The sequence below is a fragment of the Zootoca vivipara genome, chromosome 9 (genome assembly GCF_963506605.1).
Source record: "Zootoca vivipara chromosome 9, rZooViv1.1, whole genome shotgun sequence".
Taxonomy (NCBI): Eukaryota; Metazoa; Chordata; class Lepidosauria; order Squamata; family Lacertidae; genus Zootoca; species Zootoca vivipara.
In genome coordinates this window covers 73,217,201-73,234,712 of record NC_083284.1, presented here as the reverse complement: position 1 = coordinate 73,234,712, position 17,512 = coordinate 73,217,201, and the positions used below count along the sequence as shown (strand labels likewise).

Genomic DNA, 17,512 nt, shown 5'->3' with positions numbered 1-17,512 from the left:
AGGGGAACAATATGCCCCGGCTATATTGTTAATGGCATACATTCCAGTAAAAAAAAACAACACACACACACAAACAAACAAACAAACAAACACACACACAACTCACTTGTGGGCATATCTATCTTCAACAGGTTGTTAAAAGATACCTTTTGTATTGTGTGGCTATTTCTTAGTTATTCTTATTCTTACTGGTAAAGAAGATAAAACAAGCACACTTTCAATATGCAAAAAATTGGTCTTCTAAAAAATCCTTTGTGGCTACAATTTATTGGGCTTGCTTCAGTGCTAGCATGCATTGGATAGCACATTTTCTATTGGTATTGTAAGTTTCAACCATATCCTGAAAAACATGTTCAGTTTTCTTAAGAGTGACATTTGAATGCTTTGATATATAGTTTTTTCTTTGAGGTAGATTCTCTAGGGAGAATATATTTTTGCTATACCATCTTATAGTTTTCAAAGTATTATTATTAAGACTGAAACTTTATTGAAATTTTAATAGCTTAATCATTGAAGGGTTAGTCAATCTATTAGTTAAATTTGAATATTTATACAGCATTCTTCCCATTCCCATATATATAAAACATAAAAATAATCTATGTTTAATAGATTATTTTATTTCATTTTTCTGTTGTAAGCCGCCCAGAGTGGCTGGGGAAACCCAGCTAGATGGGCGGGGTATAAATAATAAATTATTATTATTATTATTATTATTATTATTATTAACATATTTGGTGTGTTTCATATTTTCACTAAATTCTGTTGTTTCCTGCTGGGAACTGCTGCTAACACAAGATATACACTGCCTTCGTAAATTGAGGTTCCATCCCTAACTGTCCTACTGGTGGTTAAGAAATTCCTTGATTAAACAGATCTGGCTATTCATACTTAAGAACTGCCCTGCTGGAAGAGAACATGAGTTCCTATAATTTAGTGTCCTGAACAGCAGACAGCCCAGTATTGCTTCTGAGAAACCCACAAGTTTTGAACTCCCACCCTACCCCCTAGCACCTGCTATCCTCTGCCTGTGTTTTTTTTTCTTCATGGGCTGAATTTGTGGGTGGAGTGGAGAGACAATGTGGCATTGAAGGAGTAGAGCAGCAGCTGCCCCTTTCCCTCTTTACCCTTCCCAGTAAAAAGCTGGTGAGAAGTGCACAAGCCTGTGCCATTTGCGCCAACATCCACCTCTCCTTCTCAGCATTTTTTAGCTGATTGACAGAGCACAGCCTTTGCATACAGAAGGTCCCTGCTTTGATCCTTTGCATCTCTAGTGAAAAGGATCGTCTGGCCAGTAATGAAAAAGACCTCTCTCTTCCTGAGATCCTTAGTGAGCCAGCCACTGCCAGGAAGAGTAGACTAAATGGAGAAATAGTTTGGCCTGGTATAGTCAGAACTGTCTTTAGCATATGCACCGCTGGGGTGCAAAGATCCGCCCATGTGCCCCCAAGTTTAGTATAGCCCCCAAATTAACTTTTATTATGCTTAGGTCAGACACCACGCTTACGCCTTATCTCTTGTTTACGAAAGAAGGGAGGAAAACGAAACAAAACTTTTTTATTTGCTCATTTATTTACAATACACTTATACTTGAGTACACAACACCACCACACTTAAACTTATAAATATTGTTTAGGCACCTACTTAGGAGAAACATCAGTCATGTCAAAGGTGCCACTGGCCTCGCTGCCGCAAAGCAGCTTAATACAATACGTAACAATATTTTGATGTAAGAGTTAATTTTGCGTGCGCGGTGCCGTTGTGAATGACAAATGCTGCCACTGGCGCGGCGCATCTTTGGTAAATGAGTGCACAAAGTCGAAAGTCCTTTAGTGAAACAGTAGGTATACATTTCGATAATACCTAGGTATATTTGTATTTTGTTTTTCTAGCTAATAATAATAATAATAATTTATTATCTATACCCTGCCCATCTGGCTGGGTTTCCCCAGCCACTCTGGGCGGCTTACAACAGAAAAATGAAATAAAACAATTAAACATTAAAAGCCTCCCTAAACAGGGCTGCCTTCAGATGTCTTCTAAAAATCTGGTAGCTGTTTTTCTCTTTGACATCTGATGGGAGGGTGTTCCACAGGGCAGGCGCCACCACCGAGAAGGCCCTCTGCCTGGTTCCCTGCAACTTGGCTTCTCGCAATGAGGGAACCACCAGTAGGCCCTCGGTACTGGACCTCAGTGTCCGGGCAGAACGATGGGGGTGGAGATGCTCCTTCAGCTTGATCAAAATTATTTATTATTTCATGACAGGCAGTTAAGATAGTTAAGAGCTTAGGTGGCTTCAGCGGCGGGGCACCTGGCACCCCCCCAAAATTTGGCGCCCAGGTGCCCCGCACCCCTTGCACCCCCGGGTAAAGATGGCCCTGGATATAGTGCAGCTTGCTACATGAGTGAGCCTCTTCCCTTCCCCAGCACAGCAGCCGCTGAGATCAGCCAGGGTGACTTGCATGCTGAACTTCTGACTCAGATGTTCAGCATCAGAACCGCCCTGGACACCAAGTAATGAGCCTTATCAGTGTTCAATCGGTCTGAAGGGGAGGGGCTTGTGTCAGTGAATCATGTGCTGAACACCAACTATGCAGGGGAACTTTGCACGCAGAGAAGGGAAAGGGGGGGGGGGAGAAAGTTGCAGCTCAGCACAGCTCAGGCTGATTGAGGCTAAACATTGGGAAGAACTTTCTGAGCTGTTCAACGGGAGAATTGTTTCCCTCGGGAGGTGGCAGGCTCTCCTTCATTGGAGGTTTTTCATCAGAGGTTGGATGGCCGTCTGTCATGGATGCTTTAGCTGAGATTCCTGCATTGCAGGGGGTTGGACTAGATGACCCTCAGGGTCCTTTCCAACTCTACTGTTCTATGATTGGGTTCGGAGCCTTGCCAACTGAAAAGAGGATATTGGTCCACAATATTGATCAAGGCAAAATATTTTAATCTTGCGGCCATTTATTGCATCATTTCATTTATTTGTTTAGTTACTTAATACTGCTGGAACAAATAATATGCAGTGCAGAAAACAAACCTGTTTGCTTCCCTGCGAAAGGGGGCCTTTTGAGACAGAAATCCATTGACAGAACTGCTTTTGACTGCGAAAAACATTGAAAATTATATTTTTACATCTGCCAATAGTTGCCTCAAACCAGTATCAATCTATCTCTTTCCTGGATTGGGACCCTCGTACCTACGGGACCGCCTCTCCTGGTATGTCCCACAGAGGACCTTAAAGTCCACAAACAACAATATTCTGGAGATCCCGAGCCATAAGGTGGCTAGATTGGCCTCAGCTAGGGCCAGGGCCTTTTCAGTATTGGCCCCAACTTGGTGGAACGCTCTTTCACAGGAGACAAGGGCCCTGCGGGATTTGTCATATTTCCGTAGGGCCTGCAAGACAGAGCTGTTCCGCCTGGCCTTTGGGTTGGATTCAGTCTGACCCCTGTGTTTTCCTCCCTCATGGATTGGATTTATGGACTACTTAGGATTTATGGACTACTTAAAATGAGGCTGCATTTTAAATTTTAATATTGTATTTTAATCTGTATTTTAATTAATTTTTTTTAATGTGTTATTGTAATTTTATTGGTGTTAGCTGCCCTGGGGAGGGCGGGGTATAAATAAAAATTTATTATTATTATTATTATTATTATTATTATTATTATTATTATTATTTGTTGAGTCTTCCTTTCAGAAAAAAAACCTCTCACCTTAGAGGGTACCAGGAGCATGCTTATTTAGACGTAAATCCCGTTGCATTAATGAAGCAAGGCAGTCTTTGTTCCTGTTTAGGTAATCCAACATCAGGTCTGTCCCTGCCCACTGCCACATTACCCTCAAGGAGTAATCCTAAAAACTCATTTAAAAAAAGAAATTAAAATTCAGAGTGCTCAGGTTGTCTGTGGGAAGGTAGTGCTCACAAGTGTCACGTTGTGGGACCCCCAAAGCTACTCTGACGCCTTGAGTAAGCTTTGTGTGGTTCAACTTGTGTATGGATCTTCAAGATGTTCCTCTGAAGGAAAAAAAAGTTGAAGTCACTCTCACCTATATCATCTGCACATAGAGGATTTACTACTTGCTTGTTCCTCCTCTTTCTTTGAACATGACTGAAGAAACTTTTTAGATTTTATTTTTAACCTCTCTCGCAAGCCTGAGTTCATTCTGAGCTTTGGCTCACCTGACCTCCTTGCAACTATTCGCTACTCATGTATACTCACTCTTCCTTTGTGGTTCCCCCGTTCTCCAAACACATTCTTGCCAACCACTGTGAGGTGCAACCCGTGTCTTGCCAGAAGGCCTTCCTCAAGGAAGCGAAGACTATGGTCCAAGCCTTCCTGACAACACCAACTGCACAGCCAGTGGTTTACTTCCAGTATTTTCCTCTCCCTCGGCCAAGACCTTCAACAGAAAGGAGAGATTTTAAAAAACACCTGTGTCTCAAGGCCCTTCAGGCTTGGTCAGAGTCAGAGTCTCATAGTCCCTTGCTATATGTCAAAGGCTATGTTTGGCAGTATTGTTTGTACCCACGTGAATCAAAAATAAGGGGTTGGTGTCAGTGAACTTTATAAGATTTGGCAACTTCTCTGTCACATTGTGAATCTTTGCACCTGGAAGACAGCACACCTCCCGAGACATCCTGTTACTTCCGCACACTGCTGCCTCTAAAGATAACTAAAGAGTGGTGCATGCTCTAGTTATCTCTCGCTTGGACTACTGCAATGTGCTCTATGTGGGGCTACCTTTGAAGGTGACCCAGAAACTACAATTAATCCAGAATGCGGCAGCTAGACTGGTGACTGGGAGCGGCCGTCGAGACCACATAACACCGGTCTCGAAAGACCTGCATTGGTTCCCAGTACGTTTCCGAGCACAATTCAAAGTGTTGGTGCTGACCTTTAAAGCCCTAAACGGCCTCGGTCCAGTATACCTGAAGGAGCGTCTCTACCTCCGTCGCTCTGCCCGGACACTGAGGTCCAGTGCCGAGGGCCTTCTGGCGGTTCCCTCGCTGCGAGAAGCCAAGTTACAGGGAACCAGGCAGAGGGCCTTCTCGGTAGTGGCACCCGCCCTGTGGAACGCCCTCCCACCAGATGTCAAAAAGAAATATAATTACCAGACGTTTAGAGGACATCTGAAGGCAGCCCTGTTTAGGGAAGCTTTTAATCTTTAAGAAATTAGTGTATTTTAATATTTCTGTTGGAAGCCGCCCAGAGTGGCTGGGGAAACCCAGCCAGATGGGCGGGGTATAAATAATAAAATTATTTATTATTATTATCATTATTATTAAGAAAAAACAGTATTATATAAGGGGAGGTGGGATGCCTTAGACATGCCTATTGCCTATTCAGCAATGGAGTCTTTGATGGACAGGCAATATTGGTAGACATGCTGTGTCACATTTATTATACTATATCTCAGACATTAAATCTAGTTCTGTCCCCAGTTTGTTGTTTTACATAGAAGAGCAGACTTTTGCTATTTGTTTGGTAAAGGGTCCTGGATAAGAGACTATTGCATTCCTGTATAATTTTACACCACCTGTTTTTAAGGAGCATTTAATGCAACATACACACTGATTTTTGATAATCCTGATATATTACCTTTTTCCAGTAGTGGAAGGGTGAAAGACTTCAAAGTTGCTCCCCAAACCAGTTATTCAGCAACCCAGCAGGTATCTGAGATTCAGAAAACCTTGCTATCTTTGCAGCTAAGAGGACTGGAAACCTCCTTTTAAAAAATAAAATCTGAGATGCTCTAGAAGCTGAATTCTATATCTACTGCCACACCTTGCCCATTTTTGCACTCTTGTAGCCATGGCAGATGCACAGACCTAACTATAGTGTTCTTCTGCAAACACACCTTTTCAGACTGAATAAAGTGTGTTATGTTATTTGCTACAGACAGGATTTGTTAAATACCACAGCCCCAATTCTCCAAACTCTCCTTTTTCTGTGAGATAGCCGAGATACAATCTGATCCATGATGAACTGGAGCGTTCTGCGGTGGTTGGTTGCTATTGGTAACATAAAGAGAGTAAAATAGAACATGTGAAATGCCTTTAAACTTTGTAGGCATTTTGAACAGGCAGTGCGTAGTATTGGATGGTGCACTTAAGCTCTTGAGAACCTATTTTACAGTATTTAAGAAATGCTCCACCATCTCAAGTAAAGATGAATTTAGGAAAGGTGCTTCTGGCAAAAATAACTGCTTTTTCTTACGATGAACAGGTAAGCAATATGATTGCTTGTCACTTGCATTGGAGATTAGAAACCAGAATTATAGATTCTTATTATTATTATTCCATATTAAGACTTTTGAGACTTATAGCTGAAATTGTATTTTGTGAAAAAATAATTTTAAAAAACAAATGTTGATTATGGGAGCTATGTGAAAGAAACTACATAGCAGCAGTTTTACAAGTTTTTTGTTTTACTCATCAAATTTTAGTGTGTAAATATTAACTTTATCAGAGATGTTTCAAGATGAAAAGCAAATTTGACAATCATCTATAAATGGTACAGATTGCTTATGTCTTCTTGTCTGTTTGCAATAAACCACAAATGCATTTCTATTTTGGAGGGAAACCCTTTTAATTTTTTTTTAAATTTGAGTTGCATTTGTTTTGACACCAATGTCTTGTAACAATTTCTCTAACATGACAAGAAAAAGACTATCATCTTTGTCTTCTTCTTGCTTTACTGTTTTTATGCAAGTAGACAATTTTAGAAGTGGAAAGAAAATAATTTAAAATATTCTGAAGTAAAGGAATGTTATCAAATCATGATGAATCAGCTTCCTGCACAACAGAAATTATGATTTCTTACAGTTCCTTTGCTACTTTTTGGTGTTTAAAAAATAACCTGCTTCAATTTCCTCTGTAAGAAATGTCTGGTATATATCTGTCCTTTTCTTCAAAAAATAATCAAAGTAAAATGAATGAGTGATAACTGGGGCAGGAACCGGGAATGAAAACATGCAGAAAGTAAAATGCATATTTTTAAGGCATTCATTTCATAATAGTAATATTTATATTTTTATGTTTTGGTAGTTTTTTTAAAGTAATATTTATTTTCATACTTGCGTCCAGAGAGGTTGTGTGTCATTTGAATTTTTTAATTTAAATGAAAATATTGAATATGCATAATCTCTTGTGTTAGCAAAAATATAATTTGCAAAATAGAAACCTTGACCAGAAACCAGGAAGACACAAGAGAGGAGGGTGCTTCATGTCATGATCAAGAGCCCTTGATCTGCCAGGAGAGCTTTCAGAGGGTGAGGGGCTGTTGCCAGATGGTTAGAGTTGAAAAGTACCAGTACAGAACATCACATGAAACGCTCTAGATCCCAGCAGCAGAACAGGCGTTTCTGCTGTGTGATAACAGCAATAATTTATATACCATTCAAGTTGTTTCTCACACACATCATTGTTGTATGCATGACACTTTACAATCTAAAAAATAGACACAAAGGGAATAACGGGGAAGGGATATCAGGGTAAATGGGAAGAATATGCAATTACTTCAGCTGCACCTACTGAGGTTTAGTTACAGTAAGGTTAGGGTCCGAGGGTTGTTCCACGGGCTTCATGGAAAACGTGAGTTTTGAGGAGGGATTTGAAGTATAAAGAAATAAGTTGGTCTCTGAAACTTTCTGGGAAGCAATTCCAGACAGATGGGGCAGCAATGGAGAAAGCAGTTGTCGTTTCAGGGAGTAGGAAACCTTCCGATTGTTGGTGGGGGTGCTTAACAATCGGATGCCAGGATACAAGAAGAAGGAGATGGGGCAATGGCGGAGGAAGAGGAGTGCGATCCCAGTGGGGTGCCATTGCGGCTGGGACCACCCACCCGCCCTGGGCGCCACGCCCCTGCAGGTGACATGCCCCGCCCCCAGGACGTGTGCCCCGCCCGGTGGGCGGAGCACCACGCCCCCGCCTGCTCTCTGCCCCCTGGCGCTGGAGCATGAAGCTCCACCACTGGGTGGGGGCGGTGAGAGACTCTGGAGGGTTCTGGCTTGTGCAAGGGCCTGGAACGGATGGAAGCCAGTACAGTGGTACCTTGGGTTACTTAATTCGTTCCGGAGGTCCGTTCTTAACCCGAAACCATTCTTAACCTGAGGTACCACTTTAGCTAATGGGGCCTCCCGCTGCTGCCATGCCGCCGGCGCACGATTTCCGTTCTCATCCTGGGGCAAAGTTTGTAACCCGAAGTACTTCTTCCAGGTACCCAAAGCATTTGTAACCCTAGGTGTTTGGATTAAAGGAGAGGTTTTTTTGGGGGGGCTACCCTTGGCGTTGGCCTGGAGGCTGCAGCTAGTGCTGAACACACTGGTTAGATGGCTTGCGGGTTGGTGGGGTGAGGGACCATCACCAGCATATAACTCTTAGTTCGAAGGATTTGCAGTTTGAAGGATTTCCAATATGCTACCAGGCCAAGTTCAAGTGTTTCTTATTTGCTGTACGCAAATAAGGACTAGGTTACTTCAGAAAGTGCCCTATTGCTTGTACTGTATACCCAGTCAGTTGCTGCATTCTGCAGAAGTTTCTCCTTCAAGAACCAACCCCACAATAACTTGGGCAAGGCTTTCAGTGTGGCTGCCTCTGTTCTGTAGAACATTCTTGTTGAGATATTACACAGGCACCCACTCTTTCTACTTTCTAGAAACAACGCAAGAGATTTTTCATTTCAACAGGCATTTCCAGCTTCATGAGAAGGTGCCTCTGATTATTTTTGTATTATTTTTAAACCTGCCTTGTTATTTTTTGCACAATTTTTAAAACTATTTTAGCGGTTTTTATATGTTCATAAATTGCCTTGACTCAAATGTTGAAGGCGTAAATTAAGAAAAATGCATACAAATAAAAAAGATGAAAATACTGTTTTGGACATTCTGAGCTTGAGAGAACCATAAAGCATACAAGTGGAAATTTCAGGAGAAGCACTTGGAGATACACGTCTGGTTCAGAATTTCATCAGCATATAAACTACTTTTTTATTTGTTGATTTTATTTCTATCTTGTCCTTCCTCCCAGAGTAGCAATCAACAAAGTGGTAAAGCAATACAGGTAAAAACATGTCTAAAGAATGTAGAAACAATGAAAAACATTTAAAACAGTGACCTATCCTCAGCGATAATAATTCCAAAGTTGTCAGTATCTTTGGTAGTATTGAAAGCTGTAGGATGTGAAGATGTTTTCCAGGGACACTAAATATGGAGAGAATAGTGAAGGGCCAAGTAAAGTAGCCCAAGGAATGTATGTAACCTTCCAGGAGCCACAAGTCAACAGATCTGACTTCTTTTTACCTTTTGTACAGTACATTCTGCAGGGACGCAGGTGGTGCTGTGGGTTAAACCACAGAGCCTAGGGCTTGCTGATCAGAAGGTCGGCGGTTCGAATCCCTGCCACAGGGTGAGCTCCCGTTGCTCGGTCCCAGCTCCTGCCAACCTAGCAGTTCGAAAGCACGTCAAAGTGCAAGTAGATAAATAGGGACCGCTACAGCGGGAAGGTAAACGGCGTTTCCGTGTGCTGCTCTGGTTCGCCAGAAGCGGCTTTGTCATGCTGGCCACATGACCTGGAAGCTGTACGCCGGCTCCCTCGGCCAATAATGCGAGATGAGCGCCGCAACCCCAGAGTTGGTCACAACTGGACATAATGGTCAGGGGTCCCTTTACCTTTACAGTACATTCTAGACCATGCACACACATGCACACACAAACCCCCATTACAGCCAGCAAGTGGTTGTCGTTCAAGGGTAAAAGTTAAACAATGAGAAAAAGAGTTGACGGAGGTTCTGAAGGAGGGAGATCTGGAAGAGGGAGGAGAGAGGGGTGTCAGAGCAAATAGATTCAATTATGGCATTGAAGAAGATGGCAAAATCTTAAGGAGGGGAGAGGCGGAGGAGCAGACATCTTCAGGATGTCTTTAAAAATTATCCCCAATAAGAAGAGGTTCCCATCACTAAGAATGCAACATAGTTTGAACACCATTTATTTTTCTTCTGGTCTATAATACTGATTTTTGGCTACAATTCCATATGCATTTATCTGGAAGTCAAGCTCCGCTGAACTCTTCAGGACTTGCTTCTAAGTTGACAGGTGTAGGATTGTACCGTTCATTAATCAAGGTAAAAGAGTAAAATGTGGTAGATTCATGAGACAAGAAAATGGAGACTAGGGTTGTTGTTGTTTTTGTCCAGTTGGATAATTTTTTTATATATATATAATTAATATGGTAGGTTACACTGTGCTAGATGCACTAGAGGGCTCACTATTTGTTTATAAAATAGGAGTTCGGAAACCATATCATTATGTTGTATACATGCTTCTAATTTTGGTAATAGCTATTTTCTCCACCAGCTTGTAATAAAAAATGACGACTCGTTGGGGAAGCAGATTTAATATTTGGAAGTGATTTGGTACAAGGCCCATTTCAATCTGGCTAGTCACCCAGGTCAAGAGGCACAGGGGAGCTGGACCCTGTTAATTCTCCTCAGTCTCTCCAACAGCTTTTAATACCATCAGCCATATTATCTTCCTTGGTTAAGGTCTGAGGGTACATTGCTACGGTGATTCCACTTCTACCTACAGCAGGGGTTCCCAACAAAATTTTCTCAAGGACCCCTCATCGAGCCGCTATTGTGACAAGGACCCCCATTAATTCCTAATCCCAAAATTAAAAAGTGAGAGCCAAATTAAGAGTCTTTTTATATTTTATTTATATGTTTTTTACAGTTACAACAGAGTACTCCATCAGTATACAGTTAGTTTAAATTTTCAGTTCTTAATGAGAGGAACCACTTTTTAACCAACGGTCCATTTTTAACTACACGAACTGTAGCTTCCGCGAAAAACAACGCTTTGTTTACAAACACTACTGTTTTGCAAAGAGGCAGCGCGCGCCAGGGAGGAGGGAGGGGAATGGAGAAGACAGGGTACCTGCGCAGTAGCGCACAAATGAAGCCGACGTGCGCAAAGCATCTTGGGGAGGTGAGCGTTAGTAGAATGCGCGCGCTGCCTCTTTGCAAAACAGTAGTGTTTGTAAAGCGCCACCTAACGGCATACAGCAGAACTACTGCCTCTATCTAATTCTAGTTTTGCGCTAGACTCTGCTCATGCAGGAAGCGGCCAAAACAAAACATCTGTTATCATACGAAATATATTTAATATATTTTTTAGCATCTTGCGGACCCCTCTGGCATAGCTCGCGGACCCCTGGGGGTCCGCGGACCACCTGTTGGGAACCACTGACCTACAGGATTGATACCAGAGAATAGCAAGGAGGGACTTCACTTCAACCCCATGGCATTTGTGTGGTGGGATCCTGCAGGGCTCCATCCTGTCCTCCCTGCTTTGTAACATCTATATCAGGCATCCCCAAACTGCGGCCCTCCAGATGTTTTGGCCTACAACTCCCATGATCCCTAGCTAACAGAACCAGTGGTCGGGGAAGATGGGAATTGTAGTCCAAAACATCTGGAGGGCCGAAGTTTGGGGATGCCTGATCTATATGGAGGTGTTGGGTGTGATCATTAGGGATATGAGACACAGTGTCATGAGGACAGTATGCTGATGACACCCAGCTCTGTGTCTGGATCAAGTGCTGAATCAGTGTCTGGAATTCCTAACCAATTAAATATTGGTTCCCCACCACACACACCTTTCTGCAAAGTTGACTGACAAAACAATGGCTTGTCATGTTGCTGCACAGACCTATGCAAAGCAGGCCCCAAGTTTAGAATTTGATTTTGCTAGATATAATGAAACTAGGAAAGTTGTCGCCTAAACAAGTTTCTTCTGCTTAATAAAGAAATGGCTATAATATTTGGACAGTAATGCCGGATTAATTCCTATAATTGAAATAATTTGGGAGGCCCCTAAGGCATTTATGAGGGGTACCCTTTTAAATTGCTTATCAGCAAAAAAAAGAGACAATAGAAAAGAGATGATCTTTTTGGGAATAATCTCATGATACATGTTAAGGAGGCAAATAGTTCTATACAATTTTGTATATTAAGGGTCATTTCCCGGCTCTGGAATCATGATCAAATCAAAATTGCTTCCCTTCAGTAGTCTGGGATTTGTGTATCAAAGTGGCAGGCGGATTGTGTCCACTTTAGATATCAATTCTAAATATCCCAATCTTTTTTCTAAACTGTTTTATAAATGTTTGATGTGCAGTCAAATGCCAGATTTGTGAATGGAAGCAACTATGACTGTGATCCTCAAGCAGCTAGACACTTAACATGATCTGTGATTGTGTGAAATAGGGATCTTGTTTAGGGTTGAAACACTCAACTGTTGCAAATGATTTATTTGATTACTTTCCTGTAAATGGACAAAAACTGAGAATAAGAGGTAGGAAAGACTTAAGATGTCACACATCTCTCTAGATTTTTATTATTTTTTAAATTGTTACTATACCTGTCAGTATTCCTATGGAGTTACTGGAACTGAGAAAATGTGTTGAAAAGATTAATAAATTGGCAGGGATGGGGGAAGATCTAGGCTATCATAGTGTTCTGCATCTTTTTTTAAAAGGTTCACTGTCTAAACTAACAGTTCATTACTTGGCCCTAAACTGGTTGCTTTACAGTTCAACCATCTGCATGCTGGAAATAACGAGAACAGGATGTGACAGGCATTTGCCTACATTTAGTCTTTAGAAATAAAAGGCCTACATGAAAAAATGGGTAAAAAAAGAACCATAGTCAGTTTATTTACATATTTCATTCCCCACAGATGCATATCCCATAGACAATCCAATAGTCATAGAATCATAGCATTGTAGAGTTGGAAGGGACCCCAAGGGTCATGTAGTCCACCCCTGAAGTTCAGGAATCTCAGCTAAAGCAGATGGCCATGCAACCATTCACATAAGTTCAGTACTATAATAACCATGATTGCTGGCATCCATCTGTCTTGAAAGGCAATGGAGTGCGATTCTGGGGGTGAAGTCAAACTGGAAAGCATAAAGTTGACATAAAGCTGACATCAATACCAGGAAAGATTAGATTCTAGAGCAGATCATTAAGCAAATGGTCTGTGAGCACCTAGGAAGGAAGGCTGTGAGCACTAAAAGTCAGCATGGGTTTCTGAAAAATAGGTCATGTCAGACTAATCTGATCTCATTTTTTGACAGTCACAAGCCTGGTAGATGAAGGGAATGCTGTGGATGTAGCATATCTTGATTTCAGCAAGTATAGCATATAGATCAAGGGAAGTAATAGTACCACTGTATTCTACTCTGGTCAGACCTCACCTGGAGTACTGTGTCCAGTTCTGGGCACCACAGTTCAAAAGGGATATTGAAAACCTGGAACGTGTCCAGAGGAGGGCACCAAAAATGGTCAAAGGCCTGGAAATGATGCCTTATGAGGAACGGCTTAGGGAGCTGGGTATGTTTAGCCTGGAGAAGAGAAGGTTAAGAGGTGATATGATAGCCATGTTCAAATGTATAAAAGGATGTCATATAGAGGAGGGAGAAAGGTTGTTTTCTGCTGCTCCAGAGAAGCGGACACGGAGCAATGGATTCAAACTACAAGAAAGAAGATTCCCCCTGAACATTAGGAAGAACTTCCTGACAGTAAGAGCTGTTTGACAGTGGAACTTGCTGCCAAGGAGTGTGGTGGAGTCTCCTCCTTTGGAGGTCTTTAAGCAGAGGCTTGACAGCCACCTGTCAGGAATGCTTTGATGGTGCTTCCTGCTTGGCAGGGGGTTGGACTGGATGGCCCTTGTGGTCTTTTCCAACTCTATGATTCTATTATTCTAATAAGAGAAACCTGGACTAAACTCAATGTCAGGAGAGAGCACTCCTGCTTCACACTCACTGCCAAATAAGAGGAATGTTTTGCACTGCTACCTTTAGCTAGGGTGGGGAGAGGCTGCTGCTTAATCACAGCTGCACTGAAATCTGAAATTGTTCCCTCTCCCTTTGTATGTCACTTCCACCTGAAGGAGGGGGGGGAGTCTAAAGAAGGGGTAGCTAAACCCCAGTTTGGGGAGCTGATCTGCCCTTCTTCCTTCACAGTATGGAGAAAGTCTTAGAATTTTGAAGTGTCAGGCATAGCTCTAGTGGCTTTAGCCCAAACGTAGCAGAGTTTTCCTGCACAACGCAGAAGCTAGTTGAGGTGGAAATGACTAGTCGGCTAGACGCAGAATAACTATTTACAGGATTTATTAAAAGAAAATAAAAGCAGCAGAGTTTCTGCATACAAAGCAAAGCAAAATAAATCCTTACTCTCTCTCTCCCCAACCATATACACAGCACTTCTACTCCTAACACCTAACAAAAACCAACTGTGCTAGCATTCCTAGATAACAGAGTTCAGTGCTGGTCGTTAACCAATCAGAGAGAGTAGTTTCTAGGTCAGGCAGACCTTGGCTTTCTGCCAAGAGTAAATTGACACTGCCTTGAGTTAATTGTGTGAAGCCAGAATCTGTAAGTTTCCCATGAGAACCAATTAACCAATTAACAGAAACTGAACACCCCCTCACAGATTCTGCTGGACAATTAACATCTATTAACACCTGTGTAGGAACTTTTACTGTTCACTCATTTTTTCCAGCAAACCTAAACCCTTGCACATTTGCTTGTTCTTTATCTTTGCCAATGGTTTAGTTAATACATCTGCCACATTTTCTTCACTTGATACATAAGTACATGTGATTACATTGTCTTGTACACTGCAACGAACATTTTGGTATTTTACAGCGATATGTTTGGAACGTGACTTGAAACCCTCTGTTTTACTTAAAGTTATACAAGCCTGATTATCAATGTAAACTTGTACTGGTTCTCCACAATTTACATTTAAATCTGCTAACAAACGCTTGAAATAAACCACTTCGTTGCACAATTCACTCAATGCGGCGTACTCCGATTCCGTTGATGACACACTTACAACGTTTTGCTTGCGCGATCGCCAGCTAATTAAAGCTCCACCGAACATTATGACTAATCCTGTGACAGATTTTCTATCTGGCAAATTTCCCCAGTCACTATCACAGTAGCAACTCAACATTTCATCCTCTGAAGAATTTAGTTGTAACATATAGCCAATTGTCTGTTTGAGGTATCTCAGAACTTGCTTTACCCCTTTCCAGGCATTTAGTGTGGGTTTTGAGACCAATCTACTTAGTATGCCTACTGCATAGCTAATATCAGGTCTGGACCATTGTGCTAGATACAATAGACTTCCAATTAAAGAATGATATACCTCTGGATGTTCAAATACAGGACTCTCATCTGTATGAAGTGTTTTTATGAAACCTGGATCCATAGGTACCGCTGCCCCTTTGCAATCCTGCATCCTGTACGTAGTCAATAGCTGTTTAATTTTGTTCTGCTGACTAATTAGGCAGCTGCCATCTTGGGCCCAGCACACTTCCAACCCTAGATATGCCCGAACAGGGCCTAAGTCCTTCACTTTGAACTTACTTGACAATTGCTTGGCAAACCTTTTAGTTTGTTTGTCTGTCTTGCAAGCATACAATACGTCATCTACATAGAGCAGACAAAACTCTTGATTACTGCCTGTACCACGTACATAAACACAATTGTCAGCTGTACTCTGCTTGAAACCAAATGACACTAAGGCCTCATGAAAACATTTGTTCCAAGATCTTGCAGCCTGTTTGAGCCCATATAGAGCTTTGTTTAATTTCAGCACTCTATTGGAACCTGTCTCATAACCAGGCGGTTCAGCTAGATACAGGTCTTCTGATAATGATGCATGTAAATATGCAGCCTGTGAGGGACAAGGGATATCGCGAAGTCCCTCCCCTCCTGAGTTCAAGCCCGTCCCCGAGCAAAGGGGAAAGCAGGGAGAGCTCCGATTCCAGTGGGGAAGCAGGAAGTCGTGTCCGAGGCTCAGGCAAGGTAAAGGAGCCAGGGTCCCAGGTGGGACAGGAAGGGGCAAGTAAGGGGGGAAGACCCATCCCCCCAACTCCAGAATTACGCAGGAAGAGGAGGGGCAAGAGGATGGGTCTGCCAAAGCTTTTGTGTTGGAGAAAGACGCGCCAAAAGCCATTAGGAGGTTCTGAAACCGACTGACAACATCGCTCCGTGTAAATAGCAATGACTTGAGCACTGTAAATACGCAGCACCAATAAAAGAATAAAATGCAGAGCTGCGTAGCGTCGTTACTCTGAAGTAGTCCACTCCGGCCACTGTGACAGCAACCTCCTAATCATTTTTGGGCTACTTTGGAGTTGCCGGGATGAGCGTGTCCGAGGCGGAGAAGTGGCGGCAGATCGCTGAGCAAGCCCAGCTAGAACTGCAACAGCTGTCGCTGCAGGCGCAGGGAGAATTGAAGGCAGCTAAAGAGGAGACTAAGAAGGTCCAGGACGACCGGCTACAACTTGCGGAACAGGTGAGAGAGCTCCAGGAAAAAGAGCAGCATTTAAGGGCGGTGGCGGTAGACCTCCAAAACAAGCTGGATGCAGAGAAAAACAAGGCGGGAGGGGCTCCCCAAGTCCAAGTGCTGCCAGGAAGGAGAGCAGGGACCCTTGTAAGCAAGTTCAATGGAGACCCGAAGGAGTTTCAGGGCTTTGAGACTGAGATCGTGTATGCTCTTGAGCTGCACCAGAATGAGTTCCCCGATGATGAGCACAGAGTAGCGTTTATTGTGGAACATCTCACCGGAGCAGCCAGGGAGTGGCTAAGACCGTTAATCGCAACCAAGAATCCTTGCATGAAAAATGTCCAACAATTTCTAGAAGGTTTGAGGACGATGTATTCGTCCGATAGTCATTTGGACCAGACTAAGGAGGAACTGCATAATTTACGCCAAGGAAATATGACAGTTCGCGCATATTGGGCGAAATTCACCATGCTGGTGCACAGACTGGGGTGGGTTTTGGATTCGCCTCCCATGCAAGCTGCGTTTTACTTGGGTTTGAGCGAGGAGGTGAAGGATGAACTCTCGAGAGGTCCAAAGCCCAGTACTATGGATCAGCTGAGCAAAGCAGCTCTGGCGGTGGGGGTGAGGCAGGAATCCCGGTGGAACGACAAGCAAGCGACGCGCGCAAAGCGGGCTTGGTTCCCACGGTCGCAGGAGAAGCCACTCCCTCAACAACCCTTTCAAGCCACGCCTGGAGCCAGCCAGGACCAGGAGCCCATGCAGATTGATAGCGCGCGCGCGCGGGCTTTTCAAACCCCAGCGGCGCCAAGACGCAAGGAGGGAAGGGGCGGGAATTGCTTTCTCTGCAACTCACCCCAGCATCTCGTCAGGGACTGCCCACATCGCAGGGAGTGGCAAGGAAAGGCGGGAACGGTGGTACCCTCCCCCACTGACGCAGCACCACAGCAGGGAAACGGGAAAGCCTGGCTGCAGGAGACAAGGGGCAGCAGCCAGGCACGGTCAGCAGACAACAGCCCCAGCCCGCCCACCCGCACAGAGAGGTGCAGAGCCAGCCCACCCCTCCCAGAGCAGGAGTGGTTCTAGAAGTGACGCTCACGCTCCCAAATGGCTATCCCCTGACGGTCCTCGCCTTAATTGACAGTGGGGCGTCCGCCAACTTC

The 17,512-nt window shown here is 43.3% G+C and overlaps 1 protein-coding gene across 6 annotated transcripts in view; it reads left to right on the top strand.

The window, feature by feature from the left end:
- The window catches only part of RGS12 (regulator of G protein signaling 12), a 96,474-nt gene that overhangs the window by 27,337 nt on the left and 51,625 nt on the right, over positions 1-17,512 (top strand). The gene's annotated exons all lie outside the window — the stretch shown is intronic.